A 25234-nucleotide genomic window follows, 5' to 3' on the forward strand; every position below is an offset into this window, starting at 1 on the left:
GACTTATTTACTGATATAATGAACCAATAATAGCATGAAGAGTTGCTTTTCTCTTTATTATGTAACTTTTTTGAAAAACTTTTTTTTTAATTGAAGTGATGTGTCATGAAACCAATCCCTATTAATATATTAATTGGATGACTCTTTGGTAATGTGCTTTAAGGATCTTGAAGGTAATGCTGGTAGAACAGAAGCTTTTACCGGTTCTACAAAGATGTAAAGACTTTAAATATGAGCCTAGTGACTAACTGTATGTCTATCATGGAGGATCAACTAGTTAACATCAGAGAAGATCATCATTTGGTTGGTTGCAGGGTAATGGAAATTTCAGCTTCAGTGACTCTTACTGATTAGCTAACAGGTCATATGCTGTGATTTGTAGCTGGAAAGAGTACTTACACCAACAATATCAAAGCTTTTTAGAGTATGGTGATAAGTCACTGATGAAACCAACTGAAGTTGGTACTGGATCTCCATATTGAATGTACTGAACAATTGAATAAGATATGTTTTTCCTGGAAAGTAACAAAAGGAAAGATCTCATATTTAAATTAGGTATGCCCTGAACAACGCTATACATGAATGGCATCTTGACTATGCAATAAAGCTGTAGTTATGGTTATGATCCTCATAAACAGACCTTCATACAAGATTGAAAATTGTGTTGAGAATAATGATTTGATTTTTCTTTCCCTTTGTATGTCACTGATATTTACCTGAAGAATACTCTGAAGTATTCTCTAACAAATTTATTTATGGCCATTGACAATATTCTCAAAATGGATCTTCCAAATGATTTAGTAAATTTGGTATTCTGATATTTATTAGGATATGTCTAATAATAGAACCTAATATAGTCAAATGTTTTATATGTGTGTAGATTTTTCTTTTAAAATTAATTTCTATTGCTATCCTCTATTTTAAAATCAAAATCCTTTATTTTTATATCACCTTCATTTGTGAATAGATCTATTTTTTATCAGAAAGAATAACAAAAATAGAAAGAATGAAACAAAACTAATCAATTTAACAACAAAGACTGAAAGTATATATAATGTTCCACACCCAGAATATCACATTTCTGCAAATAAGGGAGAAAAAATTTTTTTTTCTCTCCTTTAGGACCAAGGGAAGAGGTAATGAGGATAAGTATTGATGAGGTGCCTACTATATGCCAGGCAGTGAACTAATTATCTCCTTTAAACCTTACAGCAACTCTCTGAGGTAGGTGCTGTTACTATTCCTATTTTATGATTAAGAAAATTGGGTCATGCAGAGATTAAATGACTTGCTTAGGGTCACAAAGCCAAAGTGTCTCAGTTAGATTTGAATCCAGGTCTTTCTCACTTCAAGTCTATCACCCAGCCACCAACAATTTGATTATTATCATGTTTCTTAGAAAAAATCCCAAAGGATTATAGGTTCACAAGTAATATACAATAATAATGGTTGAAACTAGGAATAGTAAAATATGCATATTTACAACTCTATTTGTCCAGGATTAACTAGTACCTCAGATAATTTACTTCCTGCATGACCCTGGGCAAGTCACTTATGCTCTATTTGCCTCAGTTTTTTTTTTTTTTTCATCCATAAAATAGGGGTAATAAAAGTATTTGCTTTCTAGGGTTCTTGTAAAGATGAAATGAGGTAATATCTATGAAGTCCTTGGCGCAGTGTCTGGCACATAGTAGGTACTATGTAAATATTAGCTTATTATTATTATTATTATTAATGTCAAATTAAGATCTCAATATATTTATATAAAAGGGATACCAATATACTTTTGGGGAAGTCTAATTTAGATAAAATGTCTCTTCTTTTACTTGATTAGTTGAGTGGATGACATTAGATGCTTTCTGATATTACAATGCATAGAAATGGTCAAGGAATTTTATGATTTCTGTATCTTTGGTTTACTATCACTTCTGTATTTCCTTATTAATGGTACTTAGTTCTGAGTCCTTTGAATGATCACAAAACACCTTCCACATTCTGGACTTAAAAATCAATTAATAGTTAATTAACTCACATTAAGGTGAGCCATAACTTTGAGGCTTTATATAAGTTTCAAATACATTTTAACTCACCAGTGAACCTGATTATTTCTAGTACTTAAGTTGTTTTCTTATTATAAAATTAGGTACTATTGGAAGCTGCATTAAAGCAGGACATGATATTATTTGAAAATATACTGAAAACATAACTTACTTATAGTATTATCTTTCAATTATTTTTCCCCCTTAAGAAATAGTAACCCAGGTCTAACACAGCATTCAACATGATTATAATCAATAACTATATTATTATGTAAAGGACTGATTTTCCATGTACCATATCAAAGAAAGATTCAAAACAAAACAAAAATTAATGAACTATTTATGTTTAGGAAATACTTACTATGACTAGGATAACTGAATATCTTCCTATCCACATCCTAGGCACTCTTAAATAAGAGTTTAAATAAGAGAAACTAAATAGTTTCTTTCATTGTTTTGAAAAATGCCTTGAGGGCAGAGTGAGAATTTGGTTCAAAGTTTCTAAGGCAGAAAGACCTGGAAGTATTTGGGGACATATCTTTTCTCTGTAGTTTGACATTTGGAGACTTTGCTACTATTACCCTGTGGCATTAGACTACAGAACTTCACTGAGATCACACAGTCATACAAACTCTACAATGTATATATATTTTTTAAATCATAAGGATAGACTCACAATAATAACTTGTTGAGGTCGTTCCGATATTGAAGAACTATAGGAATGTTTTACAGTCACTGACTTCTGCATGATATTTGCATAGAGAGAACTTTAAAAAAGGTTACATTTCTTTTTTACTTTCATATTTACTTTGTGTTAAGGTTATATGATCTTGTTGGCAGCAGAGCTGATGCTATTTTAGTAAACTCCAAATCCATGTTCAAATGTAGTAAGATGGAAATTTTGAACTACAGCAGCAATAAATGCATTTTCATCTTCTCTTACCATTAAAGCTTCAGCTTGCCTTGGATAGAGTGAGGCTTGTTTTCTATCACAACTCTCAAGAAAGAGAGGGAAGTTCTGTTTCCTAATTCCAGAGATTTTTACCTTTTTGGATTAAATGCATTTCTGACTGTGCTGTAAGTATCATTTAAGTAGTGGTGAGGAAATGTCAAATGGTCCTGGTTCTTGATAAAAACCTTTAGTCAGTAACACAGGTTTTTTACTTTGTGTTAAAGATATATGACTTCTGTCAGTCAAGACTATGATCTGGTAGATTTATGAAATATTAGTCTTGGCCAATGGAGTGTGAAATATATAGGCAGATATATATATATATATATATATATATATATATATAATATATATATATATATATATATATATATATATATATATAATCTGAGACATCTCCCAGAGTCATCCTCAGAATGTCTAATACTAAGTTAGCTTATATGGAACTTTCATATAAAGGAAGAATTGTTATCTCTCCATTTTTCTCTCTCTCTTTTTCCCACTTAGTATTCTTTTTTTTTTTTTAAATATATATTGAACTTGGGGAAAAATGGTGGAAGAAAAAAAAACTAACAAATTAATTAATAGTTGTATTTTGGACATATACTTAGCAGAATTTTTTTTTATGTGATAAGGTGGATAAGACCACAAACCATTCCATGTAAATGACTTTTTTTCCCCATCATAAACTTTGGGATAGCTTAACCTAGGAGATAGATTACTATGCTTGAAATCAGAAAGACCTGCATTCAAATATCGTCTCAGACAATTACTATGTGATTCTGAGAATATTATTCTGTGTCTTAATTTTCTCATCTAGAGAACGGATTACTCATATGTGCAGCAACTACATTATAAGATTATTGTGAGGATCAAATGATACAATGAATTGAAAACATTTTGTGAATATTAAAATGATATATAAATTTTGCTTATAATTATAAGAGGAAGTATGTTTTTGTGGACAGAACATGGGGCATAGAGTCAGAAAGACATAGATTTGGTACCACCTCAAACACAAAATAATTGTGGATGCCTTAGACTCATCAGTCTCAGTTTCCTCATTTATAAAATGAAGAAATAATAGTAATCATCTCTTAGGTTAATTGTGAAAATTGAATAAGATTGTAAATGTGAAATACTTTACAAATCTTAAAGAACTATTTAAACATGATCTTTAAGTGTTTTTGAAATAACTAACAAATTGATATTGTCATAGTTTGACCTAGCAAGTCAAACTGTTGCTAACATATAGTCAATTTTGAATTGGTGAGAGGGAAGGAATGGCTGACACACAGATAACTTTACAAGGTCTAGAGAAGCAGACTTTGCATCAAAGAAAGTAACACAAGATTTCTCCATTAGAACTGGCATCTTGTCTTCAGAGCAAACAAATGAACAGTGACAAATGTTGCAAGCAAGGCTTTGCATGGTTCACAATAGGACTCCCTTGAAGAGATTTCCCCCATCACCTAAGTGCCAGTCCTATGTACATAGACCTGCTCAGAGGGAATTTTCATAACTTTCAGTCCAATGGGTTCAGTTCAATACTATTTAATTCCACACATTTTTACTGAGCACTTGTTCTGTGTAAGTCATTGTGCTAGGTATTAAGGAGAAGATATCGATTCCATTTAGCTGACATTCTAATAAGAAGGAAAAATAGTATGAGACAGGTGTGCATACAATCATAACAGTATAGAATGAGAAAGCAGGAGAAACACAAAGTAAGAAAAAAAACAACACTAAATAACTGAAGTATGCAGAGATCTCAAACTATTAGTCACTTCACCAGTGCTACTAAATATCCAGGCTAACTGATCAATTCAATTAAAAAAAAGTTACTTTGAAATATTCTGCCTCTGTAAATATGAATATAGCTTCAGACCGCACAACTTTATTGGTCAGATAATGGACCTTACCTAGTGAGCTGCTTTATCCTTCCAAAGAATGGTTTCTTAAAATGTTTTTTCTATCATGGATTGTGCTGGAAGTCTGGTGAAGCTTATTCAGAATAATATTTTAAAAAGTATAAAACAAAATACAAAGGGTTTAAAAGAACCAATTTTATTGAACTACAGGTTTAAAGGTCACAGACTCCAAGTTAAGAATTCTTACTCCTCCTCTATGTTCTTTGCAATTCTGTGAAACGGGTCTTCTTGCTATTCTTCTCACAGGACACTCCATCTTCCCACTTCAAGCATTTTCACTGATTGTCTCCATGCTTGAAATCCTCTTTGGTGTCATCTCCACTGTACAGCTTCCCTAGCTTTAAGTCTCAGCCACAATCCCACCTTCTATGAGAAACTGTTTCCAGACCTCCTTAAGGTTAATATTTTCTTTCTAAGACTACTCAACCTATCTCTACCCTACTCCTAAATTTATCTGTTATAGATCTCTTTTGTATATACTTATATATTTTCTCCCTCACTAGGTCACCTTTAGAATGGATTATTTTTTGCCTTTTAATTTTTTTTTATCCTCAGGGCTTAGCATAATACTGGGTATATAGCGGACGTTTAATAAATCTTAGTTGTTTGACTAACTTTCTACTTCCCTGCCCAAAGACATAATAATAATATTATATATTATATTATCAAGTATCCATTCTACATGTCTAGTACTGTGCTCAATGAAATAATTTAATTTTACATATGAGATAGTATTGATATCTTCCCAGTGATAGAGGAATGATGGACTTTTTCAATGGCTAGAATGAACTCTTTCTGTCTAATAACCTAACAATAATTTACAATACAGTTCTTTAGGGCTTTCAAAAGGTTTCATCCATATTTTATCACTTGGTCTTTATAAGTTTCCTCTGAGATAAAAGCTATTATCATCATCATCTCTATTTTACACATGAAGAATCAAAAGGAAAAAGTTGAGTGATTTGCCAGGATCATTTAATAATTTTTTTTTCTGAAGCAAACTATAGAAGAATCCTTTGAATGACTAAGTTTTTTTTAATTTTGTTTATATTATATTATATTATATTATATTATATACTTGACTGTCAGTGGAAGCTTATGAAATTAATAGCAAATAAGAGAATGTTTGCAAAGGAAAGGAAACAATAAGTCCTAAGGTAGGAATAATCTTCCTATCTGCATTATATTCATTAGAAATAAAAAAAAATTCTAAAACTAACCCAGAGTTTGTTAAGCCCTGAACGACCACAGTCTCTACTTTATCCATAAAACTGCTCCACATTCAAAGGTCCCTAAGCTTTTTCAACACAACTTTGGATCATTTTCAATTGCCAGTTTGTTCTCTTCCAGTTCCTACAAAGCCTTTATTTTATAAGCAGAACTGCCTTTAGTCTTTGTAAATATCTCCGAGACTAACTTTTCTCTCTTTTCATTTACAGTTTTGGGAATGATAATGATCAATTTTGTGCTTTGAATAGTCCAAATTTACACCCCTGGGGAAAAAAAAGATAGGAACCTTGTCTTCCTTGTCTTGTAATCTGTTTTACTAATCTTACAAGCATAGCAGAAGGGCCTCTTCTCAGACTGGTAAGGTGAGACTATTCTTAGGTTTATGAATGATTGCAGCTGGTTTTGAGAACTAATAATACGTTTTATTATATTTTTTCCATGGGCTTTTCAAATGGTAACCTTAACCTAAAACATCAATAAGTGGAAATTAAATCCTTCAGAAGTTTACTTAGACAGCATCAAGCTTTTGATGAAATGAATAAAAGAGGGAAAAATAATGCATAATACAGAAGAATAGGAATAATATGTTGATTCAAAAAGGAAGTATGTTTTTATTACTAAGTTTGGAAAGGAATTATCTTAATTTGTTTCTGCCTAACCTATTTTTATTTAAATAGGAGAACCTTGAACATGAGTCATTTATGCAAGTCACAAGTCACTTTGTGTATCCTGTATAAGCCCCAGTAACTACAGAATTTCTTTACTGACTATTTGTTACCCACAAAACAGCAACAATTTATACCAAACGAGCAAGGGAAAAAGCAAATGGAAAGATACAGTGGATGATAAAAAGGTAACACTTTACTGTAACAGATGCTTCATTTTATGATGGAAGTGGGGAAGTCGAATGCTGCAGGTGCTGGGCTGACATTAGCTCTGTGGAGAATCATTAGAGCCTCCTCAGAGATCTAGGTTTACTCTGTGTTTAATCAGCCACAGTCAGAAGAAATGGCTTCATTTCAGCTTGATGAGAGCCAGATTACAAAAGGAAGATAGATGGCCAATAAGGTTCATCACTATAAGCATATTGTCTTAATTTGAAGGAACAGCCTGGCATCTTGTGCTAAGGAAGAAGTAAAAAGCAATCTGACTACCATCAACAACCAGTTATTTTAAGTCTCTATGTATCCTGTAATGAAAAGTGCTCATGTGTTCTTTTAATTAATATTTTATGAAAAGTATGAACCACAGAGCATTAGCCAAGACATTTAGGAGATTCTACTGTTTCAGGTTCAGAGCAATGGTACTACCCAACCTAAAACCTTGAATTTTTCCTATCAGAGGCTTTTTAGGAGAAGGCTGATCTAAATGTTTAAAAAATAGCTTATGAAGAGCTCTTCTAATGGTTGATTTTGATTATCTTGTAAAGTAGTTGACATATCTACTCTGTCTTCCTATATTCTTTGGTTGACTCTATTTCTTCCTTACCCATTTGGAACATTAAGTACACATTCACTTTAGGCCCAACTAGCTTTTCTGCTTTTTCCAAAACATCAGAAAAAAATAATTTTCAGCTTTAAGAAGAGCAATAAGATATATTTGATCCCAGTATCTTTGCCAGACACTTCTTACTTGAAGTAAGAGCAGATAATGACTAGTTTGGGTGGTTACAAACAAGTGGATGTTTCTATACAATTTGCTATGTCACATCCATGTTTTCATTCAATCCCTTGAAACCCTGCACAAAGAGCTCTGACTTTCTTCCCAATAACTATTTTCCAGATGCACTGAAACAACATCAAGTGACCCACTTCCCCCCAAGAGGTTTATAAAGAAGCATTTATAGAGAGACTTACTGAGTGAGACAGAGATTCTTGCCTGGCAGCTTAGTCCTAGATAATCTCACATGAACACAGTATTGAATCTTACTTTTCCTAAGGCGTATTGAGTACGATTTTTAGAAAACGATATGCTAAACACTCCTGAAGTGGAGAGGAGATTTAAGCAGCTTAACAATTGGTAGAAATATTATCATCCTCCATCAGGGTAATAGTATCCAGTCTTTCCCCACCCACAGGCACTCATGCAGGCAGACTCGATTTAGGCTTAAGAAGGTACAAACAACTTTCTGGAAGTGTGTGGTCCTAAGAGCATTTAAACATTTCCAACTCAGGTGAAATGATTTGTTTTTTGCATATAATCTAAACATTAGCCACCTGGTTGGAGGACTGAATGCAATAAAAACTAAAACAGAACCTCACTAATAATAATAATGAATGTTACATTAAAAAATTCCAAGCCTTCCCTAAAAAACATTTGTGTAGAAGCAATCCTGTTGCTTCAAAGAAAAGGGAGGGGGAGGAGAAAAAGTCATCATTTCTAGACACTGGTACACTGATACAAACGACCACTAATGTCCATCCTGAGATCTGGGATCTGAACACAGTTCCTTTGACTATGTAATAAAGGCAGGGTATTTCTATAGGGGAAACAATGTGTGGTCTTGTATTCATTCATATTAAAAGAGCCACCAATTAGTTCCTACCAATGATGGGCATCAGAGATCATGTTGAAATCTGGCAAGGCAGTTGCATAATGCTTCTACAGCACATCTGCTATGTGTGGAAGGCACTTAATAGAATAGATTTTTTTTTTCTCTAGCAAGCCACATGCCAAAGTCTTGATGTGAAAAGTACTTAATGTTCTATGGTATGTCAATCACTTGATGGTTGCCAGTGCAAAATGAACATTCTTCATGGGATGGCTTCCATTATTACTGGCACCAAAATCTAGTGAAATATTCCTGTTTAGGTGCTTTACACATGAAAGAGAAACTGAACACAGGTTCTTCTTTGTGGCATATCTTGGACAGTTTAGCAGGGATGCACTCTTTAGCGGTCCATTACACATGGAATCATGTTACACTGCTAACATCACTGGCTAGTCAATTGAATCTTCACCCAGTTGAGAAAAACAAATTTCTCCATTTCTGGGAAGACTCAGAAGTAATACTAATGAAAAAATATTTGTTTATTTGTGGTCCAAATTTTGGAATTAATTATATCTAAATTTTTTGAAGCTGATTTAAATGAATTAAAACAAAATATACTATTCATAGGAGCATGGGACTTGGGAATCTGATGATGAATGTAGATTTTTATCCTGAGTGTAGTGGGGAGTAATATTCAAAAATCCATATGCTACATGATGCTCTTAAACACTGCAAACGATCTGCTTATTGTTAAAACCATGAGTTTCATTACCCTTATCTTAACATCCATAACCACCAATATTATTATTGGTCATAAAATTAGCCACTTCCGCTGACTTCAAATCCACTGACAGTCTTGGGGTAGTTTGAGTTTAGTGGATTGGACAAGGGGAAATGGGCCATTTCCTTTGCCTCTCATACAGTTAATCTCCCATTCTAAAAACTGCTACATCATCTCTTCCAAGAAGTCTTTATTTCTAATTACAAGAATACCGCTAACAAAGGTGTTTTAAGTTTTGTTTTTAGAATGTTCTATCAAAAGATAAAGTAAGAAATGTTTTCCTGGGTTAGAAGAGGCTTAATTTTTCTCTAGATATTATTCAGTTTCACCAGCTAACATAATCTATTTCTGATCCATATGGTTGACAAGAAGATTGTGTCTGTGTGCACACAAACAAAGCTATCAGGTAGGTAATAAGGTACTGAATGTTAAGTAGAACTCAGCCAAGGTCAACTTGACATACCAGGCTCCTTACCCTTTGTTCAACATTCTGGGCATTTATCTCCACCCTGCCCTTCCCCCACCTGCCAACATTAAGAAACTAAATTGTTGACACTTCTAGGTTTTGCTTAAGTTTGCTCCTGATAACTGAGTTATTGAACAAGCAAGCTATTGCCTAGCCTGTTCTAATGATCTGGGTCACCCTGAAAGTTGTACTTAAGTTCTAGCATTTCATTTCTGAGCTCATTCGTCCAGAATCCTCAGAACTGTTTCCCATCTGCCCATGAAATTGCTTGGACTGCCTAAATGATTATGCTACCTACAGAAATGAGTCACTGGCTTTATCAATACCAAAAAGCCTGTCTGAACAATACATTTATTTCAGCAAATGTTTTATTTGGTATAATCTTAACTATGAACATGTAATTTCAGTGGCAAATGCTTCCAAAAGGAGACATTTGCAAACATATGGGGAAAAAAACAAGGTGACTGCAAAGATGTCAACAATATTCCAGAATTTTTTTTTTTTAAATAGATGTGCCCACATTTCCCCTGCTTGAATGGAAAAAGAAGACTAATATAATGATAGGTATATTTGTGTATAGCCTCTCCTCATACAGCACTAATATGTAGAAGATTACACAGATTGTGATATGATGTGGATGGGGGGAGAGAGGAAGATGTAATTTCTTTAATTTCAAAAGCCATTGTGAGAAAAATTGGAGGACTTTCCCCACCCCACCCCAATCTTGAGAAACAGAGCTTTTCCTTTTTAAATCTCCTCTCTAGGAAACAGTTATGCTCACTTAAACTATTTTCCTTTGCAATGGCTTATGTCGACCAGCATCTGTGAACATCCTCTTGAGAGTCAGAAAGATACCTGTGAGAAGAATGAGTCACAAGTTTCTAGGAAATCCAGATTGGCATATTGTACCTACATGCTCTTCCCCCAGGCCATAAGCTCAACAAAAACACAATATTCCCACAAGCAAAATTTGATAAGAATGTGAGGGCCTCCACACTTGGAAACACATATATTAACATGTCTACTAACCTTCCAAACATATTAAAAAGAGGGAGATTTTAGCTGTAAGTCATCACTTTGACTACAGCTGCCACTTTAATTTTTAACATCTCTATTTCTTTTTTTGGTCCTGTTAAGTGTTACCTTATTTCTTTGCTAGGAACAGGGGAAACAGGACTAATAATTTATGGCTCCTGTTAATATGGTAGGCTGGATGTGTTGACAATATGTCAATAATTATATCTGGCAGGACCCTAACAGCAGGGTAAGGGTCTCTATAGAATGACTTATTTTAACACAAGACAGATATGCCTGACCTGAGTTTTATGACAGATGTCAAATATATCGAAGTGTGGTGTGAAGAAGATCGTCTTATTGGCAAAGTAATGAAAGACCACTGGAAAGATTAATGTTAACTCTGATTCCTGTTGTTTCTTGTTTCTTTCTGCAGGTGTTAGAGTAAATATAAGGTTCTCTGTTTTGGGCTGATGGTGATTTGGAAGTGAAAACATAGGTAAATACTCTCAGTTACTATAAAAGTCACATTTCCTGTGGGTTTGAAAAATAACCCCAAAAAGCAGAGGCTGGTAAAGTGGGAACAGGGAAGACTGGGATGCTTCTTTACCTATATCAAGATTTTTCCATGAGTGTCACAGGTTTCATAATAGAATAGTGGAACTTTTTTCCCCCAAAGTGATTACTTCCTTTAAAATAGAGGGTTCTAATAAAGGATTCACTGTTGTACAAATACCTCGTTCAAAACTAAAACCTTCCTTCCTTTCACTTGATCAATGAAAAGACTCATAGGAATTCATTCATTCTATGGTTTATGACAGACATAAACTGTTTAAAAATAAGCAGAATCCAAGATTATGTACATTTCTGGAGAACAAGATGAAAATACAGTTCAGGACAATGGCATTTGCTAAAGGATGACTAAGGAAGAGCAAGGATTCCTTTTTGTGAGAGCTTTTATGAAAAAGATTAGAATAAAAAAGAGAGGGAGAATAATTTTTCCAGAATTATTTTCAGGGAGAATTAGCAACGGTAGGAAACAGGTTTTGATTTTTTTTCTTTTAAAATTTCTTTCCCTTTGATTACTTTTGCAGAAAGTTTGAGAACCTTTAAAAATGCTTCAAAAAGTGGAAAAGATGTCTAGTTTGCCTTTATCTTCTCTCTCTCTCTTTGTTTATCTGTGTCAAATTCCCTTTGGGAGTAAGGGTATGAAGGAAAGGACTCACCTTTGTCATTCAGAGTCATTCTATTAGTCCAGCAAATTTTCTTTCTGTCCTAGCTCTACAGTATTTTTGGACTCACAGAGAGAACCTGCCTTCAGAAAACGGAAATGGGATGTGAAATGTTTTCCTAGGTTCAGTGCTCTTAAACAGCAGCTTAGGTGGTTAAATGCTGCTTCTGTGAGAGAGTAAGTGCAGGTGTCCCTAAAAGGAAAAAAAAGAGGGGACCTGTTTTTATACAAAAGGGTGTGTTTGAAATATGAACCAAAAAAGGAATTGCTTTTTTAACAGGCCCTGGCTTTTACTGAGCTCTTGAGGATTAGTTATTCCTTTTTGGGAGCAGACTGGTTATTGTGTACAAGTTATCTTTTAAAGCAGTTCTGAATAACAGAGGTCAAAAAAGATAGGAAATTTGACTTTGGAAAATTTGCAATCTTGTGTTAGTCTGAGGTAAGAGTAAATATACTAATAAGCATGCATTTTACAGATTTATATAGTTTTTGTATTCTCTTGGAATACCATCCTGCTTTATTTTTCTCTGATTTTTGTTCAAAAATACATACTCTTTGTGAAAAGGAAAATTTATACTGATTGAAAATAAAAGAAGGAAAAAAAACACATTTCAGAGATTAAGCTTTTTTAAAGTGAAATTCATGATATAATATATGTAAATGTTTTCTGACTTTAGAGGAAAAAATAACCTTATTCCATCATTTACTGAAGAATTGATTATAATAATAAGTACACACACATATGTATATCTTTCTATAAAGATAAATACATTTATGTTTTATGTTACATATACTATATATTTATGTGTGTATGTAAGTACATATATGTGTTAGGATTCTTACAAGGTGCTAAGTCCCTGGAATTGATAGAGATAATAATTATCTAATTTAGCATGGTACTCTAGTTCTCTAGTTCACTAATGTATTTTGTACTTATTAGAGTTCCACAAGATTCACACCTTTAAGAGAGCATATATGAGTTAGGAGCCTCAAACAGGATGGACTCTTGGAGATTCACAAGCCAGAGATGGCAGTCGGGCAGAGTGAAGGAAGACAGAGAAGTGGTGGGAGGCTGTCCTGTGGAGAATACTGAAACCAAGATCAGGAAGGTTTCCAGAAAGCTAGCGGAGTCTCAAGTGAAGGAGATAAGATTTTGGAAGAGACAATAAAGGATTTGGACTTTAACTCCTGGCTGCATTTGAGGTGATTATTATACTGAGCTGAAACTAAGGCTGCCTCCAGAAGTCCCTCAAGAAACCTGCTCCCAGAGAATATTTTATTTTAGAGAAGAACATTACATGTATAAGTTTGCGTGTATGTATACACACATATACATATAAACATATATAATCACACACAATGCAGTATCAGGATAAATTCCTGATATTTAATTTGCCAGAGCTTTATGTATGTGTCTATATCCACATACATACCACAAAGCTGATTTTTGTAAATAATATAATTGTTTTTCCTATACTATATTATCTCTACTAAAGTCTTCCTCTGAAGCCTACTATCATTTTGACATGGAGGTTACTGGCTTTCCAAGTCCAATTAAGATAGAAAGCTCTGAATATAGGTCCAACAATAATATGAATAGTTGGCACTTATATATTACTCTAAGTTTTAAAAAGCAATTTAAATGCAATTTAAATTAAATGCAAAAAAAATTAGTTTCTTGATGACTCTGTGTGGTAGGATTATAGGATTAATTGTTTAAAGCTGGTAGGAAACTTAAAGATAATCAGATCTGATGTTATTTTATAGGCAAGGAAACTAAGATTTAAAGAGGTTAAATGATCTGTGTAAGGTCATACAGCTAATAAGTGTCACAGGTGTGATTTGAATGCAAGTCTTCCCAACTTCAAGTTCAGCACTCTGTCTACTCTACTATCCTTTTTCCCAGTACCATGAGGTTACTTTGGTGGTGGGGAGGAGGAGTAAAAGTGGGATGACAATGTTCTGTTGGCCATAAATTCAAGGTTGCATAGGTTGCAGTGACTTGTAGTAGGAAATTGCTATCTGGTTGCTACCTATTTAGTATTTGACTAATTTTTCTTGATCACATAGTTTCTATACTACTGAAGGGCTGTGAGTGCTATTAGTATCCTCCAAATGCCATGCTCTGGGAATAAAGCTCTGTCACTTTACCCTAATATATATATAGCTCTATAGGAATAAATGGCATGGGCAGATTGTTTCCTCAGTATCTTTCCAAAGTTATTTTTGATCTTGGTTATTAATTGAAACAGTTACTTCTCTTTTTAAAGTCATAGAGATGAATGTACAATTAAAAATATATTGTACATGCCCATTACAAAATGCTGACTTTTTCAAAACTATTTAGAATTAGTGAGTTGTTTTTAATAGATCTATCAATGAGTAGTAAAGAGACTCAATAATTTCTTGGAACTATTATCCTTCTAGCCACTGGGGTACTGATTAATATTCTAAGGGAGGTTATTAATTAAATTTACTTAAGGCCTTAAAGAGTTCATCCAATTCCATACAACATGATTTTTTTCCTATTGGGAACGAGTATGGCAGTATAAAAAGTCTTTTAGTTTAAAAGGAGGAAACAAGTGCAACCAAGTTTGATTTAGACAAGACCTTTGAGTCGATACTGTCACATGATCATTTGTGCACAAGAAAAAGTAATGTTTAGATGAACAGATATTTGGAGGAGAATTATTGTTAGTCATTATTAAGCAAAGCTTCCACAGAGATCAGTTGTGGATCTGCTGTTTAATATTTCCATAGTGATGATGATGGTGATAGGATAGAAAGCTTATTCATCAGTTTTCCACATGGCATCATATTGGGCAATTGGAATGAAAAGGAGAATGAGAAGAGAGAGTATAAAAACATCTTAGAAGATACATCTATATATGTATATCTATCTATGTATAAATATACATGTCTATATCTATCTCTCTATCTAGAGAGAATGACAGAACATTTATTAAATTATAGCCATATTTCAGGCATTGTACTAAAGTACAATTAACATTTTAAACTTTCTTTTTGACACTTTGATTTCATAAAATTTCATAATATTAGTATCTCTCCTCTGATTAGATAATAGCACCTTAATTCCTTCTTATCCTATGTGAATCCTGTCTGTAGACTCACATATTCCATGGAGGATTATCTAACACACTGGAAGGCTTAACTAAGTTCTAGATAGTAGCAATTATTGTTCACATATTCTATTAGTAGAAACAGGGGACATTAGGCTCAGAGTCAGGAAGACCTGGATTCACATCCTACTTTAGATATTTACTGTTTGACCTTAGTCAAATCACTTAGTTTCTTTGTGCCACTTCATTTGTAAAATGAATGAGTTGGATTCAATGATTATTAAGGTCCCTTTTTACACAAAATTTATGATTTGATGATGAGGAAAAGTGAGATTATTAGTATTCATTGGACCTTCCTGGACCTCAGTTTTCTCATCTTGATGCACCTGATGATAAATCCTTGATAGTTCTAAAATATTATAATTCTATACATAGTTTAACATTTTAAATAGAATCATTCATTGATTTATTATATAAACTTTTTTTATTTTTCACTGACCATGGTGCACAAGAAACTAAATAATATTCAATGCTAAATGCCAATATTTAATGCTAAAATTATGGAATATCATTTAATTTTTCTTTTATTATTCATAATTCTATCATTTTACAATTTCTTGGGTCCTTATAAGCATCAATTATTTCTCTATTATTTTTGTATATATACAGAAAATTGTTTAATAGAATAAAAACAAAATAAACCAACATATACATATCAATATTCCATTATCTACTTAGTACCAAGATTTTATGTACTAAAAAACCAAACCAAAACAAAACATAAACCATGATATCCTCTCTCAGGGCTTGCCTGAACTAATTACCAGTGAGTTTATTGTAAGTTGAAGTTCTAAAAGTAAAGAAATATAGTTTAGGAAACACTTAATGCTTATATGGTAGCTAGTTAAATATGTCATTAAATTTTTTGGAAGAACTAGCAAATATGAATAATACCCTGTTTGACTAAATTATAAAAGCAAAGCTGGTTTAAATTAGGAAGGTGTGAAAAATTCTTGGGTTGGTAAAACACTTAGCACTTCCATCATTTAAAAGCAGCTAAAATATGTTTAAAAAATAATGAAAAGTTCATATTTTAATTGAACTGGCTTTTGCATGAGTCTATATTTTATAAAGCTTAATGAAAAAAATGAAACTTTGCCCATTATAAAATCTGTGTTAATTGTCATCTTTCCCATAAAATTCACATCAATTTTTTGAAGTTTTGCAGTTTTGCCAACTCAAAATGCATGGCACCTGACTTCAATTTGCATGGTGTTTATTTTCCCTGGTAAAGTCAGACTTTCACATTGGCACAACCAAAAGTATTTGCTGAAGTGAAAACTTCCTTTGAAGATGCCAAGAGACTTTTGTTTCAGAAATACCAAATTTATGAAGCATTTTTGTAAATCAGAAAAAGCTGTCATGTTCTTACCAGTTTTATCATTAGTAAAAGTGTTTTTTTTAATCATCTTCTATATTTTAATAATTTCAAATATAGTTGTGCTAGAAGGCATGGATATATTAATTAAAAATATAGTCTAATTATTTACCCTAGTTGGTTCATACAAACCTCAATGGTATAATCACTAGACTCCCCTAAGGGTTTCTAGTGTATTTCAGAACGAAATAGAAAAGTTTGTTAGTTACTTTACACTTGACACTGGAGTGTAATTAATTCACCTACAATTCACCTCTAGGTCGCCAGGTCAAATAAAAACTGTACAGAATATACTCATTCTTGGTTACTTGGTAGCTTCTAGAAATGAGCTTAAAGTAGCATTTAGATCTAATAGACAGAACCAATGGATATTTTTGAGAGAATGGGTGGGTGGGTGTTGGTGATAGGAGTGACTACTTAAGTCATTGCTTTTGAATTGCTTATCTGGAAGAGAGGATATTCTGAAAAATCTTACCAAGTCATTGGAGTTCCAGGTATTTGTTGGTTATATTTTCCTACTTCCAAGAGCTATCATTCTGACATGAGAGCCAGACCAGAGCTTTAGAGTTTTGCATTTGAATTTAGTGTGTCGTAGCTGAACCTCAAAGTGGGAAATTAACAGAAATGCACACAACTCTAGAATGAGGGGTCATAACTATGTCAAGAATTATTTAGCAGAAAAAGTTAATGATGTATTCAGGAAAGAGTTCCAAAGGATTTTGAGGAATAAACCCAAGCATATGCCCTATAGAAGCAAGATGGCATTATTTATATAGTAAGAGATGATCCTTCAAGATAAATTAGTAAAATAATACAACTTGTATAAGTAGATACCTGGAATGCTCTGTCCATCACCTACAACATTTGGGACCTCTAACAATTCTAGTCTCATCTCAGGTGCCAATATTTCTTTACATTAAGGCTTCTTATGGGAAAGAGTGGGAGATAGTCTATGAATTTGGCTTAGGGGAAAAAAATCACTTATTTTCACTAACCTCTAATTGAAATTTAGCATTTTCTTCTATTATGAATATAGGAAAGAATTTTTTTTTTCTCTGAAAAGGAATCCATAGGTTTCACCTATTCAGAGGAATCTGCAACACAAAAAGAATTGAGGATTCTTGCCTTAGATGAAGTTTTCTTTTTTTATCTCTTCATGTCTTAGTGTTCAACTCAAAAGATTATATTTATCTTATAAAAATGCAATGTAACTAAGGAATATACAGATCATTTTCAGAACTTTTCTGCCTAATAATGGCCAATGACATATACTAGTTCAGTATTATATTAGGCACCTGGAAGCCCTGGTTAATTTCAATAGGTCTCTTGTAACTCTGCCTTGAAGGACACTTGAGGGTGACAAAGCAATTTCTGTATTGACCATTGAGTAAGGAGAACTAATGACCTTACTCATTAAGTAAATACCTGCCTTCTATCATTTCTCTTTTTCTTCTTGGCTGCAGAGTAGGCAATTATCATCCAAACTTCTTATTGAAAGGAGAAGGAATGTGTGAAAAGAGAGGTGGGAATGGGCACTGGCCATCCTTCCTCTATTTTATCATATGGCAACTGTTCCCATGTGGCAGCTGGAGAAGCAAGGCTCAATGAATAAACTTCAGCCTAGACTTCTACATCTATTTTCTGTTTTGTGTTTCTGTATCTGATTGTAGGTGATGGAGCAGAAATCCCTAGAGAGATATGTATTGTCTTGAATTTGACATTATCTTGAATTTGAGAGATTGAAGATTTTAGATCCAACAGTAGGAACTGCCTGATTGAAAGGGACTTTCTGAAATGGAGAAGATAATCATAGATAAGAGTCAGTCCAAACCCTGCCCTATCATTTTAGAAAATCTAGAGTTGTTTGGATAGTTCTGGTTATTCTAGAGTATCTCAAACTCTTTCATGTTATGATGTTGAAGTCTTATCCTCCCAAGAATATATAATAGTAATTAAAAGTTGCTTTTGAATTGTCTGTCAATGTGTTTTTGTGAATTTTTGTGTTTGACATTTTGGAAGTGTGAATTTGTGAAATAAATACCTGACTTATGTCTAGTTCATATTGTATATTGAATACCATTCTATTTACACAATTGTCCAGATATATGAGCCAAAACTTAAGCATTAAGCAGTTTTTCTCAGGGTACTTCCCTAGTATTGCTGCTAGAGGTAGCTAAGTGGAGAGCAGTATATAGGATACTGGTCTTGGATTCAGAAAAAGACCTGTGTTGAAATCCCATCTCAGATACTTGCTAGCTTTGTGACCATAAGAGAATCACTCAATATCTCTGCGCCTCAGTGCCTCAGATAATAATAAGACCTATCTTTCAGGGTTGTTATGAGAATTGGACATGTGTAAAGCATTTTGAGAACTTTAAAGAACTCTAAAAATGCTATCAGTATTATTACTGAATATAGCCTGAACTGTGAAGGTGGGTCCAAGAGTAGATAGGCAGAGATAGAATAGTTTGAAAAGCTCCAGCCCTTTGGGCACATATTCATTGTTTTGGTTGTTACTGTTCATTCACGTCTGAGTGCTCATTACCTCATGGAGCATAGCACACCAGGCCTTTATTTTCTTCACTATCTCTGGAAATTTGTCTAAGTTCATGTTTGTTGTTTTCATTATACTATGAATCCATCTCATCCTTTGCTGTGTCATTTTCCTCTTGCTTTCAATCTTTTCTAGCATCAGAGTCTTTTCCAATGAGTCCAGTCTTTTTATTATGTGGACAAAGCATTTAAGCTTCAGCTTAAGTATTTGACTTTCCAGAGAATGATCTGAATAAATTTCTTTAAGTAGTGATTGATTAGACCTCCTTTCCATCCATAATTCAATAAATGTTGACACTTTGGTCTGTAGTTCTTCTGCATCTTCAAAAACTAGCTCACACTTTTGATAATTCTTGGTTCACATATTGCTGAAGCCTAGCTTGCAAATCTTAAGACTAACCTTGCCTGTATGTGAAGAGAGCATAATTATTCAGTAATTGGAACTTTCTTGGATATGGCCCTTCTTTAGAATTGGGCTGTAAACTGATCTTTTCTAATCCAGTAGTCACTAGATCATCATCTATCATACATATATGCAAATTTGCTGGCATTTTGAGAGCACTTTATATCTTCTTTATATTTACTTATGTGGGCAAATGTTGTATTCTTTTTTTCCCTCTTCATACTATAATATAAACTTATTGAGGGCAGGGATTGCTTTGTTTTAGTCTTTGTATATTCAGTTTTATATTTCCACTTTCTTGAACATAGTAAGCACTTAAATGTTTGTCAAATTGAATTTCATCAGTGAAGGAGTAAGAATACTTCCCCACAAGAGAGTATATGAACAACCTATATGGTGTCCAAGTAACACGTTGATTTATATTATCTCTTTCTGAGAGTATATGCAGAATGAATAGTAGAGTCCTAATCAGCTGGAGAATTTGGTTGTGAGAAATGTATAAATTCACACATATTAGGAAATTGCCAGCTTAGCTGTTTTTGGTAATATTATTATTGTAGATTGTAATCTATTCAACTATGTGTTTGGATTCTAGCCATAAGGCAATGCCTTTCTACCTTCACACCAACCTTATTTCCCAGGTACCCAGAAAACAAAACAAAATAAAACAAAACAACACCAACAAAAGTCTCATGGAAGGAAGTCCCAATAGACCACATAACTAATCAATGATGTGACTTATTGTTATGAAGTATGACTTATCATTAAAAATTGATCTATCCAATTAAAAATGTACTGCCCCATTTCCAAAATGGAGTCAATGAGCACCATATCATCAATAGAGCATAGAATGTAAAATAGCAATTTTGTCCATGACCTTCAGACAAAGTAAGGCTATTCAGGACACTGTCAATGAGGAAGATTAATTTTTTCCAGACTTGCATAACTCTTAAAATATAGACATATGTGGGACTTCTGTTTTCTTTTTTTATGTAGTTCCGTGCAAAACTTGACTCTTATAGGCCATGTCAATGTCCAACTAGTAGCTTGACTCCTCCTTTCATAGCAGGTTATGGGTCTGATTCTTCTTCTTACTTTTTCCTTTTTCAATGATCTGGTCACATAGGTAGAGTTGTTCACTGCTTTGGTGGGTGAAATATCCTGGTTACCTTTACAAACTTTTGAAAAACACTGTAGCAAATTTACAAAAAGCATTGATGAGATGAAAATTTGTAAAGATTATTTATGGCTTTTTGCCCAAATTTGAACCCTTATAATCTTATATCTAGACTATTACAATAGCCCAGCTTCCTAACTGGCCTCCTACCTTCCAATCTCTGCTTCACACCTTCATCCTCATTATCTATCATATACATATGGATATATACATAAAATATGTACATATATATATTCACATACACAGAGACATACACATACTAGATTATATTCTTGAATATTGCTTTAGTCCTATTATTTGTCCAGTCAAAACCATCCAATGGTTTCCTATTATTTATAAGAAAGAGAGAATTCTTTAGCATGGTTTTCAAGTCTCATCATTTCAAGTCTTTTCCAATCTATTTCCCGTCACTCTTCTATATAAAATTGCACTCCATGAAAATACCTCTACTTACTACTGTTCCAAAGTATCCACAGTGATATCAGTTCAGTTACTTATACGAACACAGAGCTTTGAACAAAGTAGGTACTCAAAAATGGTTATGATTTATTTTTCTAGTTGACTTGTAACTTGCTGACAATAAGCATGGAAAAGCGATGGGATTTTCCTCTTGTTCTACCTTTCCATTAAGCTGACTCTGGAGATGACTAGCTGAAAGATAGTGAATGGGTTCAATGAATGAAATGGCTGGGAGATTTGGATATTATTTTATTGTATATTATTGAACTCATTCTTTAGTTAGCATTTTGGAAATAAAGGAAAAATGAAAACAATAACACCTTGATTTATATTATTCACTTATAGGGAACAAGGCATTTGTTTGGTGTTATAGGGGAAATAGGTCTGTTTACCCAGTTTTCTGGAGTATATTGCCCTGCATCAGAGGCACTTAATGAATATTTACTTTTAATTGATCATATCTTTCCCAGGAAAGTATTACACCTGAATGCAGGAGTAAAAATAATGAAGATGTCATAGTATCTTGCACTTTAACACATTTAAGGATTTCAAAACTTTTTCTTTTCATGAGTTTGTGGCTACCAGGAAGTCATTGGCTTAATGGTTTAGTGGTTCCAATTTCCCTCATTTCCAATCACTTTATTGTTGTGATACTATAATATGTAGTATGGGATATTGCCAATGAATGGTGTTACACTGATGATTTGGGTGATTCCACTACACTTCTCAACACTATGACATTCTTATTAGCTATATAAGAAAAATAAATATAGATGTGTATTAAAATAACCTATTAAAGTTCTATTCTGATATCTCAGTGGCAGATAGATGATGCTTAGTTCCTACATAATGTCAGCAAAACATAGGACCTAGAATAACCATCAAGCTGCAAAAGATTGGAATATAAACTCACTATTTTTATGCCTTTCTGTCCTACTTTCTTCAGCAAATTCTCCTTAGCTGACTTTTTATTGGTTATTTACTCAGAGTTCAATTCGATATGCCTTTTAACAGTTATTTAGAGATTCATGTTAGGAGAGCTTGAAATAATTGCTCACTTTACCATCTTTGCTCACCCTCCCTATTATTTAGTAAGTGCTATTATTATTCCCATTTTATATGGAAGGAAACTAAGGTTCAGCAACATACCCAGAATTACACAGCTATTAAATGTCTGAGGTAGGGTTTGAACTCAGGTCTTCCTAAATTCAGGACATAGATCTCACAACACAACTATCTCTTCACTCTATGTCTCTTTGCTGGCTCACTCCATTCATGAAGTATTCTTCTTTCCCTTCCCTGGCTTTGTTCAAGTCCCAGTTTAAGTCCTTCTTCTGTAAGATGTCTTCCCTACTCTCCCTCATTGCTAGTACTATTCCTCTAAGACTACGTCCTATTTATATTGTATATATATTATGCATTCAAAGTAGTTTTCATGTTGTCTCTCCCATTAGAATGTGAGCTATTTGAAGGTAGAGATGATATGTTTTTAAAATTTTTATCTCCAATGCTTAGAAGAGTGCCTGTCATGAAATAGATGCTTAATAAATGCTAGTTGTTCTTGATGATACTAATAATTTTGATGACTAGCCTACCTATTCTGAGAGAGACCCATAACATATTGTCTGTAGTTTGAAGAAGTTTTTTTGGCTGTGGTAATTCTCTAAGAATGTCCAATATGTTATATGTATCATGATCTGTTTCATTGTAGTGCATATACCTATAAAATTAAAAATATTGAAGTGAGCATTAATATGTTTATGATTTATAATCATATTCAAGATCAATATGTGATTAATAAAATCTTAATAAAAGATAAATGTAAAAACAAAAACATATATATGTTATGGGCCAGAACTCTGTACTTAAAACAAGGATACTTACAAGGTGCTTATTCAGTGGCATGTAGATTGATGATACAGTAGTTATCTAGTTTAGCATAGTGATTAATAGCTCTCTAAGTTCAGTATGATTGATTTAATCTTACAACAAATAATGGTTTCCTAGTGATATAATGATTGGTTTATACTCAAAATAAAGCATATAAAGCTGCAACAAACTCAGCCCGAGTCAGAGCCAGAGCCAGACTCAGAAAGTCTTGGAGAGAGACTCAGGGCCAGACATAGACTCAGAAGGAACCCAGAGGCAGATTCATTCCATCATCCACCTTTGTGGTGGCTGAGGCTGAACCCAAGACCTCGGACTCAGTGCCAGATTCATTCACTTCCTCTCACAACATCATGGTGGCTGTCCTCCTGCTCCCCCAACTGAAACCAAGACCTCCAGAAAACCAACCAAGAACACTACATTTTGGTGCCCAATGTGGGCCTGACATGATCCTGAGTTCAGTAAGAAAGCCTCTGATCCTGATTTTAGTAGAAAAGTCTCCAATCCTGATTTCAGTGGAAAAGTCTCTGATCCTGAATTAAATGAAAAAGTCTCTGTGACCCAGAAATTAGGATAAATACAAAAATAGACTTATTTGTTAAGGCTAAAGTAGTATTCCAGCTGAAATGGGACAAATTTTAGAAAGGAGCCTTTTCCACTGCAAGGAACATGTGTAGAGAACATGGTTAGACTCATAAAAAGCCAACATTTGATTGTAACTCGGGAGCAGATCATTCTACTTTTAGAAATATTATAATACACATCTCCTTGGTTCTCAAAGGAAAAAGAATTAGATCCAGATGAGTGGAAATTTGTAGGAGGGCAACTATGTGAATATTATAATGATTCAATTCCTAAAGAAACATTTTATACATATAACAATACAATTGGCTTTAAGGAATTATATAAGTATTAAGATAAGAAAAAAGAAGAAAGAACAGGAGGGAGAGGATACTAACAAACTAGGTGAAAAGGATGAAGAATTATACAAGAATGGATTTAAGTACAAGACTGATGAAATTAAGGAGTGTGGTGCTTCACAGCAGGAGCCATTAGGGTATTCCCCAACCCCTGACCTAACCTCCCTAAATTAATCTTTCATGGGTGGAGGGAGAAGGAGGAGGGGGAGGGGCAGTAACACAATCAGCACCACCTATGAATCAGCCTATAACAAGATTACAAAAGGCACTAGTTAAAGCTAAAAAAGGACAGGGATATATCTGATTTGATAAATGCATACCGTGTTATTGAAGAGTTTCACTCTTCAGATCAGTAATGGAGAAGATACACTCCTTTTGATCTGGAAAAAATTAAAGATTTGAAAAAGGGGCACTCTTTATGGGGCTACATCATCTTATGTTAAGATGGTACTAGAGAATTTGACTTACGAAATTTTAACCTCTAGTGATTAGAAATGTTTAGACATGTTTAGAACCTGGACAAAACTTGTGGCTTTCAAAGTATAGTGAACTATGTAGGAGACAAGCCCAACAAAATAGGCAAACTGGAGTTAATATACAAGTCACTTTTGATCAATTAGCAGGTAAAGTATGGAGACGATTCATCACAGATTAATTACCTTTTGATAACATATGAGCAAATTGCTGCTGCTGCTATAAAAGCATGGGACTCCCTCCCAGGAAAAAAAAAATAGAGGGGAAGCCTTCATGAAAATAGAGCAAGTTCCAAATGAACTCTTTACTGATTTTTTGGGACGTCTGCAAACATCTGTCATACGAACTATTGGAGAAAATTCAGCAACAGGAATAATGATCAAACAACTTGCTAAGGAAAATGCTAATGAGGTTTGTAGAAGAATTATCCTTGGACTACACAAGGACACTCCTTTAGAGGAGATCATAAGATGCTGTGCAACAGTGGACACAAATGCCTTTTATACCCAGGCTATGATGCAGAACATGGGAAGACAGGGTCCCTCTTGGCAAGGGACTTCCACAGAGACTCATCAATGCTTTCAGTGTGGTAAAATAGGGCATCTGAAAGCTCAATGTAGGCATAGAGATAGAGTGAGAAGACAAGGTGAGAGAAGACCCAAAACCCTATGTTCAAAATGCAACAAGGGCTTCCACTGGGCCTCAGAA

The sequence above is a fragment of the Antechinus flavipes genome, chromosome 2 (assembly GCF_016432865.1).
Source record: "Antechinus flavipes isolate AdamAnt ecotype Samford, QLD, Australia chromosome 2, AdamAnt_v2, whole genome shotgun sequence".
NCBI lineage: Eukaryota > Metazoa > Chordata > Mammalia > Dasyuromorphia > Dasyuridae > Antechinus > Antechinus flavipes.